Below are 12014 nucleotides of genomic sequence, written 5' to 3'. Positions count from 1 at the left end.
TACATGGCCTCCAATTGTAGCTGTAATTTTAACTTCCCATTGACTGTCAGCTGAACATATATAGAAAAAGACATGTTATTTGTAGAATTCTCCATAAAAGGTTTAAAGATTATACACTTCAACATATTCAACTGGCAACCCATGCTTTACTGCACATAAAAATAATCACACATTGAAAAGAAAATAAACACTTGATGAACTATAGAACATGTAGAACAAGTTGTATTCCTTAAACCATGTCTCAGAAAGTCAAATTTAAACAAAGATGACATAAATAATAGCTTAATATTATAATGATGTAGTGCAATACTAAGTGGTAGAATTATTTTAATATTTTAAAGAGTAAGCAGATTCCTTCAGTAAACTCACTAATCTATTCATATATAACTATAAGTCGAGATTTATTTTTGCATTTAGAAGTAAAAACAACTACAATATTTTTTTGGTCTTAAAAACTGAAAATTAAAACCCTTTATTTTTCAGATTCTGGTTCATGTGGTATTTTCAAACACTAGTTAATGTTCAAATTTAATCTTTATATAAAAGATATTACATTGAACATATAAAAGGGAATTACTTTTTAAAACTATATAAAATTGTGAAACAAATAAAAATGATTGATTCCAAAACAATAATTTGAGTAAAATGGTAACCTGGATGTTTGTGTCACAATCTATACAAACTATGTCTCTCATTAGATATAGTAAAATTCTTGTAAATTCTGAAAGACAAAACAAATAACTTCAAAAATGTAATACTGGACAAAACAGTTATGACTCTTTCTCTAAATCATTAGAAATGAAAGTGCAGAAGTCAGCCTTAGAATAAATAAATCACAAATACCAAAGGGGAAAAAAATGAGAAATTGGTTGGTGTAATAAATGATCAGTGGCTTCATTATGTGAGGTCCTCAATGCCATGACTTGGTTTTGGAGTATAAACTGCTCTTTTTCTTTTTTTTTAATTTCATTGAACACTTTAATGGTATAGCAGAATTTTCCACAATAAGATCTCAAACCTAGCTTTAAGTAATCATTTATTCCATTGCTCAAGACCAACAACTGCAAACATTAGTTTTCAAACCTTACATTCCAAATGTTCATAAGGATCAGCTGAAGAGCTTATTTAAAATGTCGTTCCTAGACCATGCCCAAAGATTGTGATTCTGTAAATCTAGATTGGGGCTCTAGAATCTGCATTTTGGGCCATCTGGAGAATTTAGTAAGCATGGCAGGTTTATAGTTTTTTTTTTTTTCTCTTTTTGTACTTAAGGGTTAAACTACCTTGAAAAGCCCAAGCATCCAAGCACACATTTTCTTTTTAAGGATTAAATGCATTTGATAGCATGTTACTACTGTTATCAATTTGAAAACACCAGGTATATAAATTATTGTAGTTTTATAAAGATGATAAAATACATTCAATGATATCTTTATAACTGATAGAGTTAAATTTCACACTCCCTTTTTCCTTTTTTAAAGAGAGCTTATATATAATAAAATTCCTCCATAATTACGCATATGTATATCTTCTTCTGGAATTGTCATAGGGCATTATTTCTAAGATGGCAAGATCACATACTAATGAAAAAATTTTTGTTATTTCTTTCCATGTTTTGTTATCTTTACTTGTATCAAAATGAGTATATATTGATGCCATGCTGTCAGGCATTAATACTTCAGGGAGTTAAGATACAAATTATTTTTGAAATTAAAGTGAAACTATGAAATGAATCTTTATATTTTGTATGTTTAGTACATAATTTCTACTTAGGCCATTTATATCAATAATCCAACCTATTATTCTAGTTCACAAAGTACTCAAAATACATACAAACTTTTTAATGTGTATGAGTTTCTTTATCTTGTAAGATTCACTTTACTTAATTGTACTAAGAAAATTAAATTTTTTTTGTAACTTTTGAAATAAAACATCCAGAGAAGTTGCTTTACACTTTATGCATATATTTTGTCATAAACATGTATTTATTACTAATTGTGCATCTACCATGTTATATACAATGGAGGATGGAAAATAATGGGATATTCTTGGAATAATTTCAAAGTGAATTCATGAAACTTAAATTCAAAAGAACAGCAAGAAAAAAAATTGTGTGCATCACTTTTGAGTGTGCAATTATTTTCTCACAGGTGAGTAAAATTATATTGTAAGACTTATTAAGGTGAGCTACACATACGACTTTTAATCATATGTATTAATGGAAGGAGATCAAACATGGATAATCACAATGATGATATATCATTAAGAATTTTAATATTCACCTTAGGATATGGCATCCCCTAAATTTAGATGTTTGAAATGTTACTAAATAATATAGTACACCATGAAGTTTAGTTTCAAAACTACCAAAATTTTATTCACCTTCATTTGCTTGCTAGCGTACAGTCCACCTTGACTATCATATAATATAAAATGAACATGTATAAAACTGATTAAGCTAATCAGTGAGAGATACAACAGAATAATAAAGGTGATTCAAAGAGCACTTGAAGATTTGGATATTTATCAGCATTTAAAAATTGAATGTTGAGCTGAAATAGTATTACTTGGTTAGACATAAAACTGATTGATGTGCTTCAGAACAATAACCTTTGATATTATCTTTTCTAATGGACAACGATTTGCATTTGATCTGACAAAAAATCTCCACGTTATCATGTAACTTACACACTACTGAACTTTACTCAGTAGTAGAGAGCACATAAGGCAGAGATATTTTTCTAGATATATAGATAATCTTTGAGTACTCTATTAAAATAAGGTTTTGAAAGGGCATGCCATTTTCCTGTTTCCAAGCTTTAGATAATTTTAACATTTCTTCTGGCATCTCCTTTTATACACATCTCATCTATAATATTACTGTCTGGTTTATGGCACCATTTAATAAACTCTTCCTCTCTCCTTTTGCCAGAATAGCACTTCCCTGGAGAGAAGGAAGTGATTCAGTGTGTGAAGTCAAAGGGGCTCCCTGCAGGGCTACAGACATCATGCTAAGTAAGAGTAAATAGATATTGTTTGAGATGTCAACAATTAGAGCAGACATAGTCAATAAGAAGTTAGAGGTATGATTAGCAATGGATAAGTCACTATATAAGAAATATTTCTTCTGAGAGTTAATGGAATCTTTATTTGGAAAGTTCTGAGAGTCTTATTAAAGTCTCTCTGTGAGCATACAAATGTTTCAAACAGATTTTTCATTCTAATTTTAGATATTTTGGATGTTGCATTAAAAATGCCTTCATGTTTTGAACAGATATAATTAAATGATATTTAATGTGCCCTTCAAAATGAGACACTTCAGTAATTTACTGTACTTCATACCACAGTGCTTAAGTCCAGAGCAGTGATTACACCAAATTGATCTCTTGACATTTTTCACAGCACTTCATTTTCAAAGTAGTTGGTCTTGTACATATGCATTTCAACCAAAAATATTGCAATTCAGAGGAGCTCTTCAATAAACTGTCAAATAAACCTATCCTTCTTCCATGCTTAATTCACTTGAAAGCTAAATCCTATAGGTTTGATGGTTACCTAAATGAGTGTAATTACTCTTCATTTTAGGGCTTCTAAAAATGCTTCTTCTTGTTTAAAATTGCTCAATTTGCATTCACCTCAGTATGTGTGGATGTTATTTGTTATTTGGAAGCCTAATTTAAATAAAATCTAATTTAATATATTTAAGTGCCTAATATAGCTAAGGCTCTGTTGTGATAGCATGGATTTTATTTTTTTTTTCTTTTAACTTCTGAATTATTTCATCTCTTTTTTCCACAGAATGGAAATTAAGTGTCTGGCTCATGGGGCAGTTAAAAAGTAGAAAAGAAAAGAAAAGAAATAGAAATATACATAGAAATTAATCTGAAGGTGACAATTTATTTGGTCATTTTCCCAAAATAGGAGCTTTGCCCCTGCCCTTTAACACTCTCGAAGGCAGTGTATTAGGATTTGACATTATGTGGATTATTTTCATTAACTCACCTGGTAGGATATAATGGGGTTCCAAGAAAACAATTTATGATGTCACTTGTAAAATATATAAAGATGGCAGTGGAGTAAGACATGGAGATCAACTTCCTCCCCACAAATACATCAAAAATACACCTACATGTGGAACAGCTCCTCCAGAACACTTCCTGAATGCTGACAGAATACCTCAGGCTTCCCAAAAGGCAAGAAACTCCCCACATACCTGGGTAGGGCAAAGAAAAAACAAAAGAATAGGGACGGGACCTGCACCACTGGGAGGGAGCTGTGAAGGAGGAAAAGTTTTCACACACTAGGAAGCTCCTTCGCGGGTGGAGACTGCGGATGGCAGAAGGCAAAAGCTTTGGAGCCACAGAGGAGAGTGCAGCAACAGGGGTACAGAGGGCAAAGTGGAGAGATTCCCACACAGAGGATCGGTGCCGACCAGCACTCACCAGCCCGAGAGGCTTGTCTGCTCACCCGCCAGGGCGGGCAGGGCTGGAAGCTGAGGCTCGGGCTTCGGTCGGAGCGAAGGGAGAGGACTGGGGTTGGCAGTCCTGAACACAGCCTGAAGGGGTTAGTGCACCACGGCTAGCCGGGAGGGAGTCCAGGGAAAAGTCTGGACCTGCCTAAGAGGCAAGAGACCATTGTTTTGGGGTGTGCGAGGAGAGAGGATTCAGAGCACCATGTAAATGAGCTCCAGAGATGGGTGCAAGCCGTGATTATCACTGCGGACCCCAGAGACGGGCATGAAACGCTAAGGCTGCTGCTCCAGCCACCAAGAAGCCTGTGTGTGAGCCCAGGTTACTCTCCACACCTCCCCTCTGGGAGCCTGTGCAGCCCACCACTGCCGGGGTCCCATGACCCAGGGACAACATCCCCAGGAGAACGCATGGCACGCCTCAGGCTGGTGCAACGTCACACCGGCCTCTGCCGCTGCAGGCTCACCCCACATTCCATACCCCTCCCTCCCCCAGCCTGAGTGAGCCAGAGCCCCCTCATCAGCTTCTCCTTTAACCCCGTCCTGTCGGAGCAAAGAACAGATGCCAGAGGGTGACCTACATGAGGAGGTGGGGCCAAAACCAAAGCTGAGCTCTAAGAGCTGTGCAAACATAGAAGAGAAAGGGAAATTTCTCTGTGCAACCTCAGGAGCAGTGGATTAAATCTCCACAACCAACTTGATGTACCCTGCATCTGTGGAATACGTGATTAGACAACGAATCATCCCAAAATTGAGGCAGTGAATTTTGGCAGCAACTATAGACTTGGGGTTTGCTGTATATGACTGACTAGTTTCTGCTTTTTATGTTTATCTTAGTTTAGTTTTTAGTGCTTGTTATTATTGAAGGATTTGTTTATTGGTTTTGTTGCTCTCTTCTCTTATTTTATTACATTTTAATTTTTTTAATTTTAATGTATTTTTTAATTTTAATAACTTTATTTTGTTTTATTTTCCTTTTTTCTTTTTTTCCTCCCTTTTCATCTGAGCTGTGGGGCTGGCAGGGTCTTAGTGCTCCGGTCTTGAGTCATGAGGAATGCTTTTCCAGTTTATGGTTTGTCTTGCCAGTTGTCTCTCTTGGTTTTTGTTTATTTGTTTAGTTGTTTGCTTGTTTCTTTGTTGTTGCTGTTTTTGTTTTTTTTACTTTATCTTTGCAACGGAAGAGCTAAGCATTACCATTCTGTATTCTAGCTCTGGTGTCACACTTAGAAAATCAGTGTCTACTTCAAGTTTATGTACATATTTACTAATAGGACTTCATTTTGTATATCTCTTTTTTAATCCAGCTGGGTTTTCCTTTCAAATAATAAAAAACAAACAAACAAAACAAAAAAATACCTCAGAGGCTCAGGGCTTCAGGCCTGAGCCTCTGAGGTGGGAGAGCCGAGTTCAGGACATTGGACCATGAGTGACCTCCCCGCCCCATGTAATATCAATTGGCGAGAGACCTCCCAGACATCTCTGTCTCAATGCTAAGACCCAGCTCCACTGAATGACCAGCAAACTCCAGTGCTGGACACCCCATGCCAAACAACTAACAAGACAGGAACACAACCCCACCCATTAGCAGAGAGGCTGCCTAAAATCATAAGTTCAAGGACACCCCAAAACACACCACCAGATGTGGTCATGCCCACCAGAAAGACAAGATCCAGCCTCATCCAACAGAACACAGGCACCAGTCCTCTCCACCAGGAAGCCTACACAGCCCACTGAACGAACCATACCTGCTGGGGGCAGACACCAAAAACAACAGGAACTATGAGCCTGAAGCCTGCAAAACGAAGACCCCAAACACAGTAAGTTAAGCAAAAGGAGAAGACAGAGAAATACACAGCAGATGAAGGAGCAAGGTAAAAACCCACAAGATCAAACAAATGAAGAGGAAATAGGCAGTCTACCTGAAAGATAATTCAGAGTAATGACGGTAAAGAGGATCCAAAATCTTGGAAATAGAATGGAGAAAATACATGAAACGTTTAACAAGGACCTAGAAGAACTAAAGAGCAAACTAACATTGATGAGCAAGACAATAAATAAAATAAAAAATTCTCTAGAAGGAATCAATAGGAGAATAATTGAGACAAAGCATTGGATAAGTGACCCTTAAGAAAAAGAGTGGAAATAACTGCCACAGAACAGAATAAAGAAAAAAGAATTGAGGACAGTCCCAGAGACCTCTGGAACAACATTAAACACAGCAACATTCGAATTATAGGGGTCCCAGAAAAAGAAGAGAAAAAAAGAAGGGACTGAGAAAACATTTGAAGAGATTATAGTTGAAAACTTCCCAAACATAGGAAAGGAAATAGTCAAGTCCAGGAAGCACAGAGAGTCCCATACAGGATAAATCCAAAGAGAAACATGCCAAGACACATACTAATCAAACTATCAGAAATTAAATGCAGGGCTTCCCTGGCGCAGTGGTTGGGAGCCTGCCTGCCGATGCAGGGGGCATGGGTTCATGCCCCGGTCCAGAAGGATCCCCCGTGCTGTGGAGCTGCTGGGCCCGTGAGCCATGGCCACTGAGCCTGCGTGTCCAGAGCCTGTGCTCTGCAACGGGAGAGGCCACAACAGTGAGAGGCCCACGTACCTCAAAAAAAAAAAAAAAAAAATTAAATACAAAGAAAAAATATTACAAGCAGCAAAGGAAGAGCAACAAATCAACATACAGGGAACACCCATAATGTTAACAGCTGATCTTTCAGCAGAAAGTCTGCAAGCCAGAAGGGAGTTGCAGGACATTTTTTAAGAGATGAAAGGGAAAAAACTTACAACCAAGATTACTCTACCCAGCAAGGATCTCATTCAGATTCGATGGAGAAATTACAACCTTTACAGAAAACTAAAAGTTAAGAGAGTTCAGCACCACCAAACAAGCTTTACAACAAATGCTAAAAGAACTTCTCTAGGCAGCAAACACAAGAGAAGGCAAAGACCTACAAAAACAAACCCCCCAAAATTAAGAAAATGGTAAAAGGGACATTCATATCGATAATTACCTTAAATGTAAATAGATTAAATGCTTCAACCAAAAGACATAGACTGGCTGAATGGATACAAAAACAAGACCTGTATATATGCTGTCTACAAGAGACCCACTTCAGACCTAGAGACCCACACAGACTGAAAGTGAGGGCCTAGAAAACATATGGCATGCAAATGGAAATCAAAAGAAAGCTGGAGTAGCAATTCCCATATCAGACAAAATAGACTTTAAAATAGACTATTACAAGAGACAAAGAAAGACACTACATAATGATCAAGGGATCAATTCAAGAAGAAGATATAACAATTGTAAATATTTATGTACCCAGCATAGGAGCACCTCAATACATATGGCAAATGCTAACAGCCATAAAAGGGAAAATTGACAGTAACACCATAACACTTAGGGGACTTTAACACCCCACTTTCACCAATGGACACATCAACCAATATAAAAATAAATAAGGAAACATAAGTTTTAAATAATACATTAAACAAGATGGACTTAATTGATATTTATAGGACATTCCATCCAGAAACAACTGAATACATGTTCTTCTCAAGTGCTCATAGAACATTCTCTAGGATAGATCATATCTTGGGTCACAACTCAAGCCTCAGTAAATATAAGAAAACTGAAATCTTATCAAGTATCTTTTCTGACCACAACACCACTATGAGACTAGATATCAGTTACAGGAAAAATAATTGTAAAAAATAAAAACATCAAGGCTAAACAATACACTACTAAATAACCAAGAGATCACTGAAGGAATCAAAAACGAAATCAAAAAATACCTAGAAACAAATGACAAAACATAACGACCCAAAACCTATGGGATGCAGCAAAAGCAGTTCTAAGAGGGAAGTTTATAGTAATACAATCCTACCTCAAGAAACAAGAAAGATTTCAAGCAACCTAAGCTTACACCTAAATCAATTAGAGAAAGAAGAAGAACAACAACAACAAAAAAACCAGAGTTATTAGAAGGAAAGAAATCATAAAGATCAGATCAGAAATAAATGAAAAAGAAATGAAGGAAGCAGTAGCAAAGATCAATAAAAGTAAAAGCTGGTTCTTTAAAAAGATAGACAAAATTGATAAACCATTAGCCAGACTCAACAAGAACAAATGGGAGAAGCCTCAAATCAATAGAATTCGAAGTGAAAAAGGGGAAGTAACAACTGACACTGCAGAAATACAAAGGATCATGAGAGATTACTACAAGCAACTGTATGCCAATACAGTGGACAACCTGGAAGAAATGGACAAATTCTTAAAAAAGCACAACCTTCCAAGACTGAACCAGGAAGAAATAGAAAATACAAACAGACCAATCACAAGCACTGTAATTGAAACTGTGAGTAAAAAACTTCCAACACACAAAAGCCCAGGACCAGATGGCTTCACAGGTGAATTCAATCAAACATTTGGAGAAGAGCTAACACCTATCCTTCTCAAACACTTCCAAAATACAGCAGAGGGAGGAACACTCCCAAGCTCATTCTATGAGGCCGCCATCACCCTGATACCGAAACCAGACAAAGATGTCACAAAAAAAGAAAACTACAGGCCAATAACACTGATGAACATAGATGCAAAAATCCTTAACAAAATACTAGCAAACAGAATCCAACAGCACATTAAAAGGATCATACACCATGATTAAGTGGGGTTTATCCCAGGAATGCAAGGATTCTTCAATATAAGCAAATCAATCAATGTGATACACCATATTAACAAATTGAAGAATAAAAACCACATGATAATCTCAATGATGCAGAAAAAGCTTTTGACAAAATTCAGCACCCATTTATGGTAGAAACTCTTCAGAAAGTAGGCATAGAGAGAAATTACCTCAATATAATAAAGGCCATAAATGATAAACCCACAGCAAACATCATTCTCAGTGATGAAAAACTGAAACCATTTCCTCTAAAATCAGGAACAAGACAAGGTTGCCCACTCTCACCACTATTATTCAACATAGTTTTGGAATTTTTAGCCACAGCAATCAGAGAAGAGAGATAAATAAAAAGAATCCAGATTGGACAAGCTCAAGTAAAACTGTCACTGTTTGCAAGTGACATGATACTGTACATAGAGAATCCTAAAGATGCTACCAGAAAACTACTAGAGCTAATCAATGAATTTGGTAAACTAGCAGTATACAAAATTAATGCCTAGAAATCCGTTGCATTCCTATACATTAATGGTGAAAAATATGAAAGTGAAATTAAGAAAACACTCCCATTAACCATTGCAAGAGAAAGAATAAAATATCTAGGAATAAACCTACCTAAGGAGACCAAAGACCTTTATGCAGAAAATTATAAGACATTGATGAAAGAAATTAAAGATGATACAAATAACTGGAGAGATATACCATGTTCTTGGATTGGAAGAATCAACATTGTGAAAATGACTCTACTACCCGAAGCAATCTACAGATTCAATGCAATCCCTATCAAACTATGACTAGCATTTTTCACAGAACTGGAACAAAAAAATTAAAGACCTAAATGTAAGGGTAGACACTATAAAACTGTTAGAGGGAAACATGGGCAGAACACTATATGATGTAAATCACAGCAAGATCCTTTTTGATCCACCTCCTAGAGAAATGAAACTAAAAACAAAAATAAATAGGTGGGACCTAATGACACTTAAAAGCTTTTGCACAACATAGGAAACCATAAACAAGACGAAAAGACAACACACATAATGGGAGAAAATATTTGCAAACAAAGCAACTGACAAGGTATTAATCTCCAAAATATACAAGCAGCTCATGCAGCTCAATATCTAAAAAAAAAAAAACAACCCAATCCAAAAATGGGCAGAAGACCTAAATAGACATTTCTCCAAAGAAGATATACAGATTGACAACACACACATGAAAGGATGCTCAACATCACTAATCATTAGAGAAATGCAAATGAAAACTACAATGAGGTATCACCTCACACCAGTCAGAATGGCCATCATCAAAAAAACTACAAAAAATAAATGCTGGAGAGGGTGTGGTGAAAAGGGAACCCTCTTGCACTGTTGGTGGGAATGTAAATTGATACAGCCTCTATGGAGAATGGTATGGAGGTTCCTTAAAACACTAAAAATAAAACTACCATATGACCCAGGAATCCCACTACTGGGTATATACCCGGGGAAAATCATAATTCAAAAAGGGACATGTACCACAATGTTCATTGCAGCACTATTTACCATAGCCAGGACATGGAAGCAACCTAAGTGTCCATCGACACATAAACGGATAAAGAAGATGTGGCACATATATACAATGGAATATTTCTCGGCCATAAAAATAAACGAAATTGAATTATTTGTTGTGGATGGATGGACCTAGAGTCTGTCATACAGTGTGAAGTAAGTCAGAAATGGAAAAACAAATACAATATGCTAACACATAGATATGGAATCTTAAAAAAAAATGGTTCTGAAGAATCTAGGGGAAGCACAGGATTAAAGACACAGACATAGCGAATGGACTTGAGGACACAGGGAGGATGAAGGGGAAGGTGGGATGAAGTGAGAGAGTTGCGTTGACATATATATACTACCAAATGTAAAATAGATAGGTAGTGGAAAGCAGCCACATAGCCCAGCATGACCAGCTCAGTGATTTGTGACCACCCAGAGGATTGGGATAGGGATGGTGGGAGGGAGATGCAAAAAGGAGGGTATATGGGGATATATGTATACATTTAGCTGATTCACTTTGTTATACAGCAGAAACTAACAGAACAATGTAAAGTGATTATACTGCAATAAAGATGTTAAAAAAAATAAATAATAAAAGGAGAAATAAAAATCAAAAAAAAAGAAAAATGGAATACAAAATCTCTACAGTGTGTTTATTTTAACGATTGTAATTTTCTCCATATACAAACCCTACTTATGACATAATACCTTGTGATGTAGGGCTAGTAGTCAATAATTTTTTATTGTTTATAAAATAAAATAAAATAAAATGTATAAATAAGTCTTTATGTAAGTCTTTATTTAAGACGTAAATTGACATGAAGTCAAATGAAACCCTGAAAAGAGACCATCATTCAGACCCAAACAAGGAGCTCCAACTAGGTTTTTTGAGTGAAACATCTTATTGAACAAATCAGATACATTTCTTAAATATGTGTCTGATCTCTCTCTGATGTGCACATCTTTCACTTCCTTATAGAAAGTTTAATATTCGGGTATTTTGAACACATAAACTGCCATTTGCCAAATGTTTGCTACAGGCATAGCATTACTCCAGTAATTATAGTAAACACTTTACATCTGCTGTTCTAGTTCTACTCACAACAAACCAAACTAAGTAAATAACAAAGGAGATATTTCAAGAAATTCACCCACTGTCACACAGGTAATAAATGGCAGAACTGAGTTTTAGTGACTTAGGACTTTTAGGTCCATCTTTTTTCTGTTTCATCATTTTTTTTACAAATATGGCAATTGTAAGGTCAGTTTTCAATGAAATTCCTGTCAGGTTAAGAAAAATGTTTGTTGGCACAAATA

Source organism: Phocoena phocoena, chromosome 3 (assembly GCF_963924675.1).
Source record: "Phocoena phocoena chromosome 3, mPhoPho1.1, whole genome shotgun sequence".
Taxonomy (NCBI): domain Eukaryota; kingdom Metazoa; phylum Chordata; class Mammalia; order Artiodactyla; family Phocoenidae; genus Phocoena; species Phocoena phocoena.
Note: the sequence above shows the minus strand (reverse complement) of the source record.